Source organism: Anguilla anguilla, chromosome 5, assembly GCF_013347855.1.
Source record: "Anguilla anguilla isolate fAngAng1 chromosome 5, fAngAng1.pri, whole genome shotgun sequence".
In the NCBI taxonomy this organism is placed as follows: Eukaryota; Metazoa; Chordata; class Actinopteri; order Anguilliformes; family Anguillidae; genus Anguilla; species Anguilla anguilla.
The window spans coordinates 51183698-51202945 of NC_049205.1; positions in this window are offsets into that span (position 1 = coordinate 51183698).

Sequence of the window (19248 nt, forward strand, 5' to 3'; positions counted from 1 at the left end):
AAGCTATTTTCTCTTCATTTTCCAAATGTTACTTTTTTTGGTATAAATTAGCGGTTACGCTACTTGACCCGAAGATGGCACTGTAGTCCTACATCCATCAACCTTTCTTGTAACTTTTTGGTATCACCTAAATTGTTATAAAACCTTTCCAGTGTTGTTGCAAGTTTATTTGAATCATTTCATATTAATCATTTGTCATTTTTGATGGTCTAATACTTAATATTTTCAACCTTTTTTTAAACGTTAGTAATGACTGTTTGTCCTTCTAGATCTCCTTTGAGGTCTTTTGCTGAAAAACAGGACCAAGGCAGTGGCCAATTTTAGTAAACAATACAGTTGAGGCATTTATGATGTTTCCATTTTGATTGGTTTGCTTTTGTATTTCAATGAAAAGTTCATAATTACGCTGCAGGTAATTTGAAGTCAGTTAAATCAATCATCTTGTTCCTCTAAAACATTAATTCTTTTATACTGTTCTGTGAGTTGTACACTGTTTCTGTCGTTGAGCCTGAGAACTGAATGAATAATGCTCGATTATATCTGCAAAAACAAGTCTGTCACTATGGATTTAGGAAATAGAATTCAGTAGCATAGTAATCAACTAAACCAGGTTTCTTCTTTCAGAAGATTTTTAAATACTTGCTCTTTAAATAGCCATTCAGTGCAAATCATGACTGAGTCGAAGCAAAACAACCATAAATGGGTTTCCATAGAAACAAAGTTTTTTGGATTTATGTAGCAGGTTCCTTGTACCAGTTAATTACAATATTGTCCCCAAGATGGAGCAAACAATGGACACATTTATGTTCGCACAGTGGCTTTAATGAATGCACTTGTTATTCACCCACAAGTGAATGTTAAGAATGGTAAGAATGTAACCCTAATTACAAAATGCACAGAATTAGTTATTTTGGAAGAATGACCACACAAATTATTTATGTGCATATCTGCACAAGGAACCAGTGTTGAGCAATTTTTCCTGTAATAGGGTTTTATCTGTTTATTTTGTGATATATGCAATATTTAAAAACAACCAAAATAGAAAAAAGAAAAAAAAAAACAACAGTTGTGTGAGCAAAGGAAGTTTTGAATTATGCTTAATTAACTCTGGTTCTGAGATGACACACAACATGTCAGATACATAGTACAAAATGAGGTTGGGAGTTCGGTAGTAGTTTGTTCTTTATAAGTAATAACATCTATGAAATACTGTAGGCAATCACTATAATACGCATGTAGTAACTATGTAGTCATGACAATAAACAAGTTTGCATTATTTATAAAACAATATGTACACTGGACATACTACCTTGCTTTTCCTTTTGCTTATTCACCCCTATTTTCTCTCTACAAGTGGCTATTGTAAAAAATTTCTTGGAAGATTTACGCATGTAATGCCTTTTGGAAAAATGGAAACGTGATAAAGACGACTTAATCAGTGAGGCACGAGTGTGTAGGAATCTCACAAGTATCAGTACAACTTTGATGAGCTGCTTTTTCAGGTTTGGTGTGATTTGTTTTGTAGAGAAGCAATGCCACTTAATTTTGGTCATGTGTTGGATATTGATGACATTTCTTGGCCTTATTATACATTTAAACAAACTGCATTTTCATAGTACATTGTTTCACAGTAATTTGGATTAACTCCTGTGACTGATGAAACTGTTGTAGCATTTTTTGATTGTTTTGCTAGAAGTTATAATAATAATAATCATAATAATAATACATTTTATTTATCTAGCGCTTTTCATCATACAGAGATGATGATGATTATAACATTTTTGAATCTATTTTTCCAAAGTCAGCAGGGGATTCTGGGATTCAACATCAGCTGTTCTCATGGTTCCTCCATAAATGGCAGAAATGCAGCTCACAGAGCTGCTGGAGTTAGTTTATACTCCACAAAGCACTATTGTACATTTTCCCTTTTTAAGTACTCAGATCTGTAAAGGTGCAATGAATGGTTTATACTCCACAAAGCACTATTATACATTCTCCATTTTATATCATCATGAATTACATTTTTTTGTTCTGTCCTTTATTTTTAATAACACTTAGATCATACACATGTGACCAACACAGAATTCCTCTATAAACACAAAGGGGGGACAATGACATTGATTATTGACATTGATAGATGACTATTCCTGAGGGTTGTGACCAAAATGAGTTGTAATATTGTCCATAGTGCAAAGTCATCTTTGCTTTGTGGTCTGCATGGTGCATGTTGAAGTCAAGCTGTATTAACTGGTTCTTGTGTACTAAGTATGGACCTAATCCAAGATGGATATATGCTGGCCCGTGATTATAATAGACCTGGATTTCAGGATGGTAACCCTAATATATCTGCTTTACAGAGAAATACTTATCAAAGGTATACATTGAGAGATGTGTTTCAGATTAAAGAAAGTACAGTTCTCCACATAGCTGCAGTTTAGTGCATTTTATTTCTGGAGATGTGAAGGAAGTTGCTCTTTTCCAGCTGTCCAACATCCAAACCCCACTCAGAACCTGAGGGGCGAGTTGAATGTTACATGTTATAGGCTTCCTGCTGTAACCTTGAGTTCAGGCTATGTTCCCCAACTTCACCTATTGCTGTCTCCTGGGTACTCCAGGGTAAAATGAGGAGAAATGGGTTTTTTAAATGTCATTTCAAAAATGTCAGTTTCATGTAATCAGATGATTTAAAATCAATTGACAGTCAAATTAAAAAGAGAAGCAATTGAGTCATTAACATTTTAAAGCATCCTGGCCAGGAGTCTGTGGGTGTGAATCATGTCATTTAATTGATGTCATGTGTGTTTTCTACTTTATCTCCCTAGATCTTTCCCTCTGCATTAAGGCACCAACACTCACAGCAAAACATAATGGGAGGCCACTTACAATCAGGTCCTTTCAAGCTTGGAAAAGAAACGCAATCTTCACCACATGGCAGTGTACAGTTCAATTGATGCATAATTCAATTCTATCATGTCCATTCCTGCAGTATCCAACATCTTTTGATGCCTGTATGAAAAACTTTTGCTGAGTATACTAACATTCTAAGGACAGCATCACAGCTGTTGCCTGGGGGCTTGTGTTAAATCATATATATATATTAGCACTGATTCTCACTTGTGGCTTTGTAGTGGCCCATACGTCCTTGTCTCTGTACCATGAAGGTAGAGTGTACCTAGCACTTCATGACTATGAAGGCCAAAGTAGTCCCCTGTAATGGTGTCTGTCACATCACCGGCCGAAACATCAGCTTCTTTTGACCTCAGACCAACTGACTGACTGACTCTCAGAGTCTCTCTCTCTCTCTCTCTCTCTCTCTCCCTCTGCCTATCTCTCTCCCTCCCTCCCTCTCCTCTCTCACTTGTTGATGAAGCATTGAAAGCCTGCATTGCTTTGCTCCCCTTCCCAATTCAATAACATATACTATTCCAGGTGGTATAATATTAAAAATGGCTCCTCCAAATGAGTCCTGGGGAGCCCTCTTTACTTCTACTTCACTTCATTTGCTCAAGCCCAGATTTCTGCTGAAAACTGGTTCCACTGCTGGTTCCACTACTCTCATGAAATACCTATGGGTGTACTATATGGTTGATATCTTTTGTTGCCAAATGAATGATGATTCACTTAAGACAACGGTGCCATCTGTTCTAAAATGATCTTTGTGTCCGGTTAGGGAAGCTTCAGCATGAATCAGTGCTTTCCTTCTCCTGGAGATGACTCGCATTACCTGACAAAGAGAGAAAATAAGCTATCCAACTTGATTCAGTATCTTTATTTTCATTGGTGGAATCAGGGCAGTTGTATAGATAGTCTTGAAATGATATTTTGTTGGTCACATGGTGAATCCGTAGGCCATGGAGATATTCTCTTGGGTTTCGGTGTTGTGTCGGATTGTTGTTGACTGGTCGTGGTTAGCCGAGTAATTCCAGTGCCGCTCAGAGAAGTAAGTTACTGACATTGTGGATATATATGTTCATTCATCACGGGCCCCAGGCCCTGCAATCGAGCAGCAGAATTAGATTGTGTTTCCTCCTGATACTGCCGGTCCTGTGGAACCACACAAGTCTCCAGCAGCCAGGGGTAACAGGATGAGGCGGAGTCTGTTCTCAGATTAAATCTATAAAAATGTTTATGGGTGACTTGAAACTTTATTTATTCATTAACAAAGAGTTTTTGCTTTTTTTTTGTAAATGTTTAGCATTTACAGGTTTCACCCTCCTCCCCTCTGTCGATATTAGTGAGGGAAAAAAAAGACCAGAAACACCAGCTATATTTTAGATTTTAATATATTATTTCAAATGAATGTACCACATATCAAATCTTATTTCAATTAAATATGTATAAAGGGGGCTGTGTATAAAAGTGCTGTAATTTCGTCATGATGAAGCCAAAATGTATAAAAATACCCTTTCATAAAATCTGTACTTTAATCACATGTGAATCGTTCGATTACAAATCAAAAATTGTGGAGCACAGAGCATAGCAACTCTAAATAATAAGATTGTTTCCCAGATACCCAAATACATTAATAATGCAATTTCTTAAAATGTACATTTTTTTATGTTCACTAGAAGTAAAACGTTATGATGAGTGACTGACAAATATCTGTCAAGTCAAAAACACTTCATGACAGATGCAACCCCTGGGCAGCCTGAGAAACCACTTGCATGTAAATGAAGTATTTCTGACTCTACCGACGCTTTTCTCTGATATTCTCCATTATAATGACGTCTCTAAGCCATCAGTGCACTTTTCAGCTTTAAATACCATCGATCTTTAGTGCTGGGAGGCCCTGTCTCACTGCAGACAGTGCTTGCAAAGAGCAGAAGCACACTGCCTTAGAGGCTGGAGGAGACAGTAGATGGGTATGGGCCACTTTTTTAAATGTAAAGGCTGAAAAGGTCATGTCCACCCCTGTTTAATTTGCATTTGTCTATTAGTGTGCAAATGTGTTAGCACTTTAGGGATGTTGCGTATGTACTCGCTGACCCCGGAATGCTGTTAGCCAGGTCTGGCACTTTTATGAAATGGTGATGCAGTTTTTTTTTTCCCCAAGGAGGTCTCTCATCCATGTAATCAGCAAGGTCACACCTACGTGGCTTCAGCTAATTAGAAACAGTAGGGTGCACAGTGGTATAGCCCCTGGCTAACACGTAGCTTTATAAACCATGTTATCAATTAGGCCTATGTAATTTTTTTGTCTAAATACTGGCTGGCAAAAAAAAAAAAATGCATTTAACTGTTTTTCATGAATAGCCTGATGCAATGCTGTTGAGTGTGGACCTAAACCTTTCATACTGCTCTGTGTACATTCCCTGTTAACTTGACTTGCATATTAATGTGAATGCTATTTTTTTTATTTTTAACAGAATCCAGTTGGATCCAGGATTTGAACTATAAATATTGTCCATGAATTTCAGGACCTCAAAGCACTATCAAGATCATCAGGGCTGTCAATTCAGCCCTTTTACCTAAAACAGTGAAACCAATTTTCAGTGATTTGTGCAACCAATACACTTTCAGCATCCTTGTCACTATGGTACGCATACCGTAGATTGTAGATATCCACCACTTCAGCACACTAGTATCAATTATTTCATTTGCGACAGCATTTTACTAATGGGACATTGCTGACGGAGAACTAGTCTCCACTTTTTAGCAGCTCTCAACTGTGCATTCATAAAACATATACTATGGGATAATGTAGCTGAGATTATATATATATATATATATATATATATATATATATATATATATATATATATATATATATATATATATATACACATATGGTTCATTGTTTCAGAGTGAGTTACACTGGATATCTTGAAATCTCAGCTAATCTCTCTGGATGGATAGATAGTTCTCTGGGTAAGTGGAAAAATGCCATTTATTTTTTCATTTTTGGGTGAACTGGCCCTTTAATTTGCCCGAGCAAGGTCCTCCTGTCAAGGCGTTTTTATATGGTCTATTATAATATTAATTCCGTCTTCCATTTATTTTGCCGTTAGAGCACAGCAGTCAGTTTCACACAGTGCTAGCTGTGAAGTAATCCTACATTAAACACATGGGAGGGCTCTAGCTATTATGTGCTCAGCAGTTCCCATCATTTGAGTTCTACACAGCAGAGTCTGCTCAGCGCTGACTCGAGTGAAAAGTTCTGCTGCCATATATCACTGCCTGCCATCAAGTTACTTAGCAGGTACATCTAGTCGTCTTGTTAACCTGTGCATTTAGCCTTATGTCTGTTTTGCTTTACACAATACACCGGCCCCTTCTCTGCTGTGTTGCTGTGTTTTCTACTTAGAAATTATTAGTATAATGACAATGAGTATAGTATACAGTTAATGAGAAATCAAATGTAGTTAGATGTGTAATTTATTCATTTACATTTGCTTTACCTGGTAATATGGTTCATTTTTATGTCAAGGTTCCATTTTTGACCAACAGCAAGCTCAAAGTCTAAGTAAACCAAAACAGGAAGTACTTATTTGTCTGTTGTGCCAGTAAAGCTGAACTGATCATGCATTGTAATGTCAGATTGAAAAAAGAGATCGTATTAGAAGTGTAGTTACTATTATTTTGCAGTGCACAGTGCAACGTTGTGCCATGGTCCAGTAAGACATTCATCCATTTTGGTTTTTAGGCTGAAACTGTCTTCTACCTTTCTGTGCACAGAGGTGCTTTAATCCACTGAAGACAGACTTTCTTTCGGGAGGCTTCTCAAAAATTCTAATCAATGAATGACCAAAAGATGGCAGTGTTTTCTCTCCTGAAAAGGAGATCTGAAAAAATCTGTGATTTAATCTAACACCAAACGTCCACTCTATTTTCAGGAAGCTTCCTTCCTGTTATGTTTGATGGATATTTATGAAAGTTAAGATGCTTCAGAAAAGTGGAAATTCATTTTCTGTCAGAAGTCGTCTAAAGTACTTCCGATACGCCGTAAGATGGCTGCACTGACGAGAGCTCTGAGTCAACTCAGCAAACCTGTGCTGAGCTGACCTGTTTTCTCGTCCAACACATTTCATTGTACCGTCGACCCTGTGTTAACCTACATATGACTAATAAAACTGAGCTGAACTGAACTCATCCTAAGTGGCTTTTGGCTGCCTGATGTGTGCATCAACAGCAGCACACTATATGTTTCAAAGGACCGGCGCTGTCCCAATTGATCTATTAGTGTCAGCTGTTCTTTGGGTGTATTGTGTATTCTCTAGGATGAGCTACTGCTGAGCTTGCTGAGTGTTCAAAAGGAACATAAAAGATACATGAGAGGAACTTGTTGTTTTGCTTCAAGACATGCAAGGCATTATATTTTCCTCCGATATTTCGAAGAACGATATGGCCGCTAATAGGGCATAATTAGCCAGCTAATTAAGGACTCATTATCTCTCTCTCTGTCTGAACATTTAATCTTATGTGTGAAAGTGTGGTGCAAGTGGAGTAGATAATATTGTCATCTATTGTGTTTAAATCCTTTCAGTTAATGAGATTTAATCATCTTAATTATCAATAATGATAAAATAACTAAAGGCATTGTACGTACTTCGCAATGGTAATTCCATCCTGAATGCTTCTGATGATATACCCTGTCTGGGACTTGTGCTGATGTGTTCTCTTTGTAGATAAAGTGTATCCTCATAAAGGTAATAATATCAACCCAGAGTGCAGAATTCTCTGGGAGAAATTTGCTTGTAAAAAAAACAGCTGGACAGTAATGGTTAGTGCAGCATAGTCACTACAGCAATGACTGGGGGCGAAACCCTGATTTAGTGTCTTTGTGTCCCATAGGTCTGATCCATGTTGATGTCATTTCAACAATGTTCTGGAAGAAAAAGCAGAGTACATATTGTATACCGTAATTAGGCCTCAGTCACCTTTGTCAGACATCATTGCTTGAGCTGTCTCCTGTGTGTCTTCGGTTCACCTCAGGTGAGAAGGTGTCACGCCAGGTAAGAATAACATTTATCAGCATAATGACAGCAGCATCGCTCTTAATTTTTCGAGTTGACTGCTCACAGTCATATTATTTCAATCCCTGAAGTGCCATGTACAATGTCTTCAAACTAGAGTAGTTGCAATCTGTCATTTTAATTATTTTTCACGGCTGGAGTTGTTGTGCATTTAAAAAAAAAATCATATTACATTGTCATCCTAGATGTTCAGTAAAAAATAAACCTCAGCTGATTTACATAATTTTCATTCAGAAAATAGGTCCCTGTGGCACAAGCTATATTGCAGCTTTGCTATGACTCAGTGTTTCCAGATGTTAATAAGTATTAAGTGCTGCTCCCCATTTATTGCTTTTCAGTGCAGTGTCACAACTCTCTGGTGAATCAACACCTTTACCTTTGAAAGGAACCTTATGGATAATAAATGATAATTAAAATCATATCATGCAGGTAACCAGTGATTTGTTTTTGTTTTTTTGTTTGAGGACCGTTTTCGGGGACGCGGTATGTCCTGACATGCTGAATAACCCATTTCCATCAGAGGCATATAGCATGCTGTCACATGACATTCAATCCATAATCACAGAAACCTTTTCCTACTCACACCACAAAAGAATTTAGAATGCAGAACGTGGGTCATTTGATCATACAGGCCAGTCTGTGTTTTTTTGTCTGGTTTGTCCTTGTTTTTTTTCTTAATGTTTTAAACATTTCTATTTTAAATGCTTTTTAAAATATTTAATTGCTTTTTGTTTGTGAAGGACCTTGCAGTCTGGAGATATGGTAGGCATAGATACTTAGCCTCACTACTTTTTTTCAAAGAACAGTTTTTGTAGAGGGCATTCACCAAGATATACAGTAGAAGTTGTATCTGATGACATTTAATTCTCAAAAATGTTAGTGGAAGTTTTACTCCAGGTCACCCTTGGCTTTAATATCGTGTGTCCTCATATTACTGCTGTGCCAAATAATCCTGTTCATTCACAGATGTGAACAGATGCACTCTCATATAAACAGCCCTCACCTCAGTTCATTTGATTTAATGACCGTTTACAAATTAGGGCCATATCCACGGCCAGACACCTTTGTTAGGCTGATGATGGGTTTTAGATGGAAGGCTGGGAGTGTAGATTAATAGAGATTCTGTCAGGGGCCGGAGCAGTGTCCTCTAGGGGAAGTGGGCGATGCAAGGGAATGGTGCGTGGAGAATGCCAATGAGCGTTCTGTGTGACAGCACCAATTTTCAGATGGAGAGGACAGGCTCCCTGGAGCTTCCACTGAGCTTTCGTTCTGCAGTGCCCTGGGACTTGTTTCTCAATGTGATTAGCTTGGGTTGAAGTTGGCTCTACTGTTCCGTCTGACTTGCTATGAGTGAAGCCCTGAGGTTGCACTGGAGCCTAATTTCAATTGAACTTCAGTTAAACTTTAATTTTAACTTTTAACGATAAGGTTTCGACCCATATATGAACCCCATTGTGTGGTCAGGGGTTTGATTCCCTACCATGGTATTTTCTGCACTGTGAGCTCCCCTTTATCCTGCTTGAATAGAGTGAAATAACAAATACAAAGGGTAGACTGTCCGGTCTCCTTTTAAAAATTACTTCCCATCATGCTGGTTCAGCTCTTCTACTCCTCACTGGATAAAATGGCTTGTCATTATTCCTTTTCTGCCATGTACAACATAATAAAATGACAAACCAGTTAATCTTTTATAAATCCTGTGCTAGTGTAGTTCATCTTTCTGTAGATGCGCTTTTTTTAAAAACACATTGTGGTTGTGTGCGAGCATTGTCTCCCAGATCTGTGCAGTGGTCTCTGAGGTCAGCTTTTGGAAATAGTTCTTGAGCTGAAACAGTTTAAATTTATTTAAAATTGGTATTATACTGTTAAATAATGATGCCAAACACATATATGGGCAATTGACCTATCAATGGTAATTGGGAAAGCAAGCAGAACGTATTTACAGTGAAATGTTTTACATATCTTTATTTGAAAGATTTGGTCAAAATATGAACAGGCAAAACATTGATGCTCCTGTTGTCCCTATCTTTAAGAGCTCTTTCGTGATGGACCAAAAGAGCAGGTGACTAAGAGAGATCCTGCTGGGAACAGCTGGCCAGGTAAGCGTTTGAAGCTTTCTGTCCTTAATGCTGAAAGATAAATGAAAAGAAAACCGATCTCACAGAGAACGGCAAAGAAATCAAACTGCAAACTTCAACAACATATCACACCTGCACCACATATCAAAGAAAGACTATAAGTGCCAAGTCTCAATACAATACTGTTTTTGGCCAGACGTTTTGGAGGGATATCACCTGATAGCCAAACTATTCCATATCACTAGATTGAAAAAGGAATGCTAATGATTTGCTGCAGGAAGTACTATAATCAAAATAATGGCCTCAATAAAATTACATTTTTCTCTTATTATAGGTTCTGCAATCACATTTTAAATCATTAAAAAGAATCAGGGTAAAGAGGAGACAGTATAGTTTAGGATATAATAATCTCAATCACATATAGAGATAATTAGACTCTTCACTGCAATCCCTCACCTGTCTGCACACACACACACTCACACAGACACGCATGTATGCACAAGGATGCACACACACACACTCACACACACACACACACACAAGCCTTGCATGCACACACGCATGCGCACATGCGTAATCAGAACCGCGTTGTATTGTGGGTAACCGAACCTGTCCTTGTGGAACAATGATAACCGCTCCATTGTGTCTGAATGCAGCCTCTTTCTAGGCTGTTACTGAAAGGAGGGACAATCTGATTGGTCCTGCTCCACTCTTTCCCGCAAATATAAAACTCATCTCCTTGCTCATACCTATAAAAACAGCAGAATATGCATCCTATTCAAGAAAAAGCCATTAGGTCTGAACAATTAAGTGAAGCCTGAAAGGAAACAGGTCTGCTTATAGCATAACTCAGCCATTAAAAATATTGTTGATTAGTGAATTACGCATTCCATTCTGTCAGTAGTTCTACTGTTAAGTATGTGCATTATCTTTCTATCAAATGTGCCCCAATTTGAATTTAAAAGAGGAGTACTTTGCTTGCCAAGCATCTTACCCATGGCCTATGATTTCTCGGGAGACCCTTGAAGTCTTTAATCCTGTATTCTTTATGACCTTAAACTTCTGAAAACATCTCCGTCTTTTCATGCCCCATCTATGAGTGCAATCGGGTTATTCCTGAGTGTAATGTTGCTATCGCAAGTGGTTCTTGGTGCACTTTAAGCTTCAGTGTTGAGTTTTTAAAGTCTTAGTTTTGACTTCAGGAGTTCAATTTTGTCAAAAAAACTTTTCTCATGGTTTTGTACAGTTCAGAAGGCTCGACGTGGCTTGAATATTATCACTGACTTAAACACCTGAAGTTAAAATGATGAGAAGAGCTCTCAGGTCTTTCTCTGGAGGGGGTGACATCTCCTGCCACAAGCCTGTCTGGTTGAAGACATGTTACCTTTAGGTGAGCAGCTGACCTGACATAATCATGTCTGTTTTGACTATATTCTTCAGACCTAACACGAACCAGTAGACTTGACTTGTTGATACTGCAGTAAACTGCAGGTTCTGGCTGTCAGTTCAAACAGAATAACTGATTGTGAGTATGTCCTGGGATCTTCTTATTATTGGTAGGTGCTGCTGTACCGCAAACACAGAATCTGCTGAAGGCGGACGGTTTGTTGACACTTCAGTTCAAATCCAAACAGCAACTTGACAACCTCCGTGCCTCGTAACCATGGTATAACAGGCCTTATAAGGAAGCTGGTTGTCAAATGAAAAGGTTTAATGAAAATGAACCTCATCTATAATCTGTCAAGTCACTGCGACTGTGTGGTTATGATGAAATAACTGTCTCTCCATTGCTTCTCTTTTTTCCCTTTTTGATGATACTTAGTGGCCGTAAGGCATAATTGCCTTTGACCTTGCTGTCAAGTAATCACCATAGAAAATTTGGGGATGCTAAATCAACAAACAGGTTTAATGAATTCTATTGCGGACGCCTGGCTCCTCACAATTATTCGTCCTGCTCCCAGCTCACGTACAGATACCCTCTGAATACCTTATTTAACATTCTGTAAAGATTCATTTTCATTTCTAGCAGAAATAACAGGACTTGTTTAAAGAATTCATTTTCCTTCTGCAGTGGTATTCTAGACAAGCCACATTTAGCTTTCTCTTTACATCTCTGACTCTACTGGAAAATGTTTCTGCAATTATTCAAATCTCTGACACTTGAGAATTTGATAGTTCTGATTTGCATGTTATTTACATATTTGTTTCATTTGGTGTTTTGAGGATGTTGTGGACATACGCAGAGCAACATGTGGGAAAAGTGTAATTTTATAGGCAATGGAAAAATTCAAAAATGAGTAGTAGGCAATGTTTCCAGTATGGTGAGTGAAACTGCTGAAACTTAAATTAATGACTCGGCTCATAAAGACTGACGTGGACGGTTTGGATCTTTACTGTCAATACAGCCCCTTAAAATTAAAATTATTTACTGTCCTTTCACTTCTGCCTAATGGTGGAGAAGCTTGCCTGATCTAGTGCAGAAAACACGGAAAGACTGTATATATTGTCACCGATGGCAGTATAGATATTGTCCCACTAGTTCCCACTGAGGGAAATAAGTATTTAATGTTCTTCTGCATTTTCTATGTTATACAACCAAGCCACATTCACTGCAACATCCTTACTGTGCTAAGGCACCATTGCTAAATCAGAGGTCCAGGCTTAGATGCTGTGGTTATTATATTGAGGTGTCTGAGGTAAACACGCCCTCCCTCCGCTATATGGAAATTGTATTAGTGAGATAGGTTAAAGGTGGATAATACCATTTTCTATGGGCCAAGAATTAAATGCAGAGAGAATGGGTGTGTGTGTGTGTGTGTGTGAGAGAGAGATAGATAGAAAGAGAGAGAGAGAGAGAGAGAAACAGAAAGAGAGAGAGAGAGAGAGAGAGAGAGAGAGAGAGAGAGAGAGACAGAGAGAGACAGAGAGAGTATGCTTCTCTATTACTTTTGGTAGCAGCTTCTAAATTGATTTCCTATAATTGAATGAATCATGGCTAATGAATCATGGTGTGATGTGAACAGCATGTGAACAGAAATAAAGAAACACTTAACAATCAAGCCCCCACCTTTAAATTCTGGGTTTGTTACCTTCTTTCTGGTAGGGTTTTTGTTACCAGCTATTGATGGGGATGTAGGCTCGCGAGGGATATTTAAGATATCTTCACTTTCATAGAATGTCTGTGACTTCAAAGCAAATTACGGTTTCGCTGACAAGTGACTTCCTCCCAAAGACAGGAAAGAGGTAGAAATCAGCCCCTGAAGAGACAAACATGGCACTCAGTTGTGCCTATTGATATTTATTGTATATAAATAAATCACAGGAGAACAGATGAAATTTAAAAGCAGCAAAAAAAAGTGTGAAGATTGATTTTTTTTTTTTTTGACCAAGTAAAATGAATGCTTCTGGAGGAGGCTGAGCAATCACCCTTTCTGAAATAGCAATTCATAACAGCCCATCATAACAGTGCTCTTTCTTGTCTGTCTCTCCTTTGAGCGAATTCCTGCTGTGATGAGGGCTTCTTCAGGTCAAGCCTATTTGTAAAGACTGAACCCGAAATGCGTTTCCTGTGCATACTTGAGCTTAAGGTGCTCCTCGCATGCTGAGTGGAAAATAAGTGGTTGTCGGGTGGTCTGCGCTCTGAAAGAAAAGTCTTTTGTTGTCATTTTTCTGATGCTCGTTGTCATTTTTCTGAAGAAATGGGCACTTTTTTCAGCTGATTCCAGCCCTGAGCTAAAGTGACCAGGGGATGTCTTCCTCTGACTGTGTCTTTGTGAATGTAACTAATGGGTTGGGGTGTGAAAAGAAGCCAATGTGATATCACCTGTTTCGCAGAACATCTTTTTGTCTCCTTTCTCCAAACTGATACAGCTCAGTGATACAGTAATGAACACAGACACATGAATTACATTGGACACACAAAATAGACATAAAATATCTGTGGAATTAAATAAATATACATTAATATGTGTCAGGAAATGCACATATACACTACAAATTGTGGATCTCAGGTGTGATAATTCTGTTTGAAATTAAAAAATATAGCAATTAAGGATTTCATGTATTGGTTTCACAAGGTCAATTACTGCCAAAGGAATATCATGCATAGCTACACATCATACTGGCTAAGAATATTTCAAATCTTCAAAAACTTCCAAACCCTCATTGCACAATCATTAGTTAATGCTATTGTATCAACAAAGCAAATGAGTACATTGTTCACAATTTCCAGCCCAGAACCTGACAGTTGAGTTTGATTCAGTGCCTCACAGTGAGTCTCTGTGTAACCAGACTGTAAACCCGTGCCTGGATGAAGGACCTCTGCATTGTGTACCAACACACATACAAGAGATTTGTATCCAAGCAAAGCGCTGCCTTTGCAATGCGCGCCTTGGCTTTCGGGGGCTGTCTGCATTGCATCCTGAGAAAAATGTCCTTTCGCACTTCATGCAGAATTAAAGCACTAAAGAATGGCTGTGAATGTTTCTGTGTTCTCCCTAGGGGGGGAGCAGTGCTGTGATGTTCTGGGCCAATGTGGAGCCATAGTCAGGCAGTGGGTGTCCCCTCCTTCGGTGAAAATAACCCTGCTTTTTGATCAGCGATCAGCATGCACGACATGCTGCAAGAATGTGCAGAAATTGCGCCTGCATGTCTAATAATGACCACAGAGAGATGCCATTGTCTGGACGTGTCGAAGCATTACCCTTTTTACGAGGCCCAATAAATCGACAGCAATGGTTTTGGGGGAGGTGGGCAAGGAATGTAATTTTGTCCATATTTTATATTTTTAAATTGCACAGTTTCTTGATGGACAACAGTAATTCATGAATTGCTCAGACTGTAATTGCAATGAAGAATGAAGGGGTACTGCAGTTGTTGAAAAAAGACACATTTTTATGTATTTTAAAAAAAGACAGCAGTTTAAAGTCATGTCTGTGATGGCTTCACTTAGGTGCCTGTATCTTCTTTTTCTTTGAGTCTTACACCCCTAATGCTTCTTAATACTGGTAACTAGATCAAACTCCTTATAAGATGAAACTTCATTTTCTATTTTTAGGGGCTATGGTTCTGTACTCTTGTTTGTGTAGCAAAATTTGTGTTGTTATTTGTATAACTTTCATATAGTTAGTGCAGCGTTGACTAAGCTAGCTACACTTTCCCCATAATTTCCATAGGGAAGTACTGTACTTCGATCCCTGATCTTTTCACTTGTGTTTGCAATGTAAGTCACTGGATAAGACACTCTACTAATGTGTAATATAATGCACATGTGTATGATAGACCCATTGCCTGGGAAGCTGATGTTCCCTTTTGGATGGCTACCAATTACTCTGCTGGGGACCCATTAAAATATGAAAATAGGAAATGCCCTGCATATTGAATGAAGTTATCTTTGAAATAGAAAGAACATAAATACAATCGTATGTGGAGCCATTTTGAAATTATGCTGCATTAATTTTATTATTCAAACAGGAAGACTCTTTCCTGTGAGAGATTTCCATCATTTAAATTATAGCCTAATTCATACATTGCATTTATGTATATTATGCTATGTAGCATCACAGCACTGAAATTAGAGCTTTAACTGAATGCTCCACCGGTTTTCATTTTGTAAACTAGGCAAAGATTTCAAAATTGTCCCTTTCTCCATCCTTAGCACTGCTGTGCTCTGCATGCCTTATTGATTTTGCTTCCAAATGATGAACAATGATTGGCACCACGGCTAGACTCGGATGAAATTCAAATGAAGAAGTGTGGAAAGTTTGCCGGCCTGGTCCCCCTGAGAGCCCTGCCTTTCTCATTCCGCGTGCCTCTGTGCAGTCACTGTATAATTAATTTCACCCAGCCCGCTTGCCTTAGGAAACAATTTGCTGTGGCTCAGATTTTCTTTCCCCCCCAAACTATAGTAACCATCCCCGAGTTATCAAGACCATAATGGAAACTATGCTGAAGAGCTTCTGAAAAGAAGGAATGTATCCATAATATGGAATCCATTTGTTTGGGTAGAAATTGGACAAAAACAAATTACCCCACATATGAGTGGTGGGAATAAGAATGAGCTTGTCATTCACACAGTGGGGATGAAAGGGTTTTAGCGTGTGAGGGAGGTATTGGTTCAGTCTGGCGGTTTTGTTCCAATGAGCACAATTAAAAATTGGATACTGAGTGAGTTAATATGATTTCACAGTACAATGGCTCTGACTTGCGAGGACATCAGCAAGACTGGGCTCCCAAAAGGCTCAGTCAGTAAAGGCTCTTGCTAAAACCACAGGCTGGGTAGTTAGGTAGGTAAAAGCTCTCAGTGTGAGTTTTGACATTTTGTTCTGCACATTGAGTCTGAGTCTGAGTCTCACCTTTCCAGGAGTACATTGGGTTAGCTCACCAGGCTTCCTAGGATTACTATTGCATTCACAGTTCAAATGTTCAGCATTAATTTAACAGTTTTTATGAGTCCAATTACTCATGAAAACTGTTAAAAGACAAGTGGGTCCAAATATACTACTCAGAGTAGAATCTGCTTTATCAGAGTTTATTTCAGACTAAACATTGTATTATGCTTGTTCCTTCCAACAGAGGGCTAGACTCCCATAGAATACCAGATGTCATCAGTGAGAGATTCCCTGTGTGCCACTCCTTCAGTCAGCATTGGCTTTGCTGTCATGTTGTGTGAATTTCACTCCATCAAAAAGTTTTTGGCTTACATGTTTTGTGTGTGTGTGTGTGTGTGTGTGTGTGCGAATGCGTGCATGAGTGTGCGTGTGTGTGTGTGTATGTGTGTGTATGTGTGTGTGTGCGAATGCGTGCGTGAGTGTGCGTGTGTGTGTTTGTGTGTGTGCTGGGTGGCAGCAGTCACTTAATTGCTGCTTTCAAATTGAATTATTTTTCTCATGAAATGTGATCCACAGCCTCTGATACGTCCTTTTTGCAAGCAGGTGAATTACACAATCATACTGAATTTATTCATTTTTATAGGTAATGGTAAAATGTCTCTATGGTACATTGCTGGATACAAAATGATGTTTACCTCTGCAGTCAAACACAATAGACAGGAGCAGTGATTACAAAGAATTGTGTAAAATACCCTTTGCTTATTAAACCAAATTGAATGAATTCCCAAGCAGACTCTGACACCTTTACTTTCACATTCTGTTTTCAGTTGTTATGCATATCCCCTCTCCAGCCCTTTCTTTCCAGTTTTTTTTTTGTCCTTATTGTCCACAGGGGGTCCCTAACAGGGATAAAGGGGTTGAAGTTATAACAGCAAAAACATCTAAGATAAATACAGATCTAGTCCATGGTTGGATTGTTTGTGCTCCAGTACAGTGGAAAATGTCTCGGTATGTTCAGGCAGAGGTGCATCGGTGTAATCTGAAGGTAGGGGGCGCAGTGTGCCTGCAGTTTAGCCTTTTCTAGGCATATAAATCTGACAGCAGGTTGTCTCTAGGATGTGTGTGTGTGTATGCGTGTCTGTGTGTGTATAGTTATTCAAAAATGCAGTAAGTACTACCAAAGAGGGATTTATGTGATATCTAGTGCTGACAACTGAATCAACCCAAATTGAACAGTCCCATTACCAGTAGAAAAAAATCTCCTTTCATTTGGTAAGACTTGATATTCACATATTGCATCCTGAAGATGCAGAGATGTTTAATTTGGTAATGGTTTTTGTGATGGGGCTTTGATACTGAAATGAAATTGATTTTTGTCTGCGCTCTCCAGGGTTAGTTAAATAAGATTTTCATCTTGAGTGTCAATTTTTGAGGCTGCGAGACCCTGCAGCATTCAGAGATACAGAGGCAGGTGCTGAGCTGGAGGAAAGGAGCACTCACTGATTGATATATCCACAGATCGATTCAGACTCTTAACCCCAAACCTCTATAGCAGCGGAGAGACCAGGGTTCAGGAAGTCTCCATCACATTTCAGGCTCTTGTATTTCCTGTCAGGCAGAAGCAGAAGTGGCATGGATTGCAAAGTAATCCATTTATGGTAAGTCAGTCTTATCGGAAAGCTAATCAATGCTCCAAGCACAATACATGGATATGGATATGATGATGTTGACTATGATGAGGAAGACCACAATGATTACTATCATTCTTATTGTTATCTTTGTTTCTCATTAAATAATGTACGAGCAGGCCATAGAGCATGTGGAGTAAGCTCAGTGTAACATCTGCTGTTTTAAAATTCTGCACAGGGCAAGCAGGAAAGTTAAATCAAATCAGCTTTAAAAGTGGCAAAGGTGAATCCCAGAGCTCAGGCGCTAGCTTTACATAACAGAACACATTTCAGAGCAGGCTCTTCCCTGCCCCTGTCCCAGTGTGACCCAGTCTGGGGTCCTCTCCTGGAGGCTCACTGTTTACCCCTCACTGGTCTACCAAGCACTCTTTCAGCCACAGCATAATATTCCCAGGAGATGTCCCGTCCGAGCACTGTCCAAGCCCGGCTCTGCTTCGCATCAGCTGTTTGTTGTGAGAAGGCTAAAGGCCAGTATGGCTACTGACGAATAATCTGACATGGGTAATTTACATAAATTATAGCATGTTTCATTCTAACGCAATGATGATGTCAAATTTGTCCTTTTTTAAGGACAGCTTAAAATATTGAGTTGGAATATTAAACAGTGACAGTGTAGGTCAAAATGCCTTGTGAGAAATGGTTTGCTTTTATAAGATTATAATAAACAGACATACAGTAAGACACTAATGAACTTTGAAGTCTGACATTAGCTATTTGCGGTGTAGCCCATATTCATTAATTTTTTTGTCATCTGGAGTGGTTGCTTCAACCTTATTATATAGATTTTGAAAGAGCATCATACTCGACAGAAACAATGGAGATGATTATCTGTTTATTCCTAATGGAAATAAAATGCTAACATACACCTCTTTTGGGACAGATGGCCTTTTTCAGTATCTCTCTGTCTCCTGTTTTTGTCTGTAGAAAACAGGAGTGAACTATAAATGTATAGACATGGTACATAGTTAAAGATGTCAAAGGGAAGAATCATACTGTAGATGTGTCAGCTGTCAGGGACTGAGTTGCATCATGGTAATCCACCAAAGAGCCTTAACATTATGACTACTGTGCATTGTCATACAACAGCTGCTGTACTTTTATTTGCATAATTAAGTGAATGATGAAGGTCATATTTCACTGTGAGTAGTGTTTTGGCAATGCGAAAAAATAGTCTAAGCTG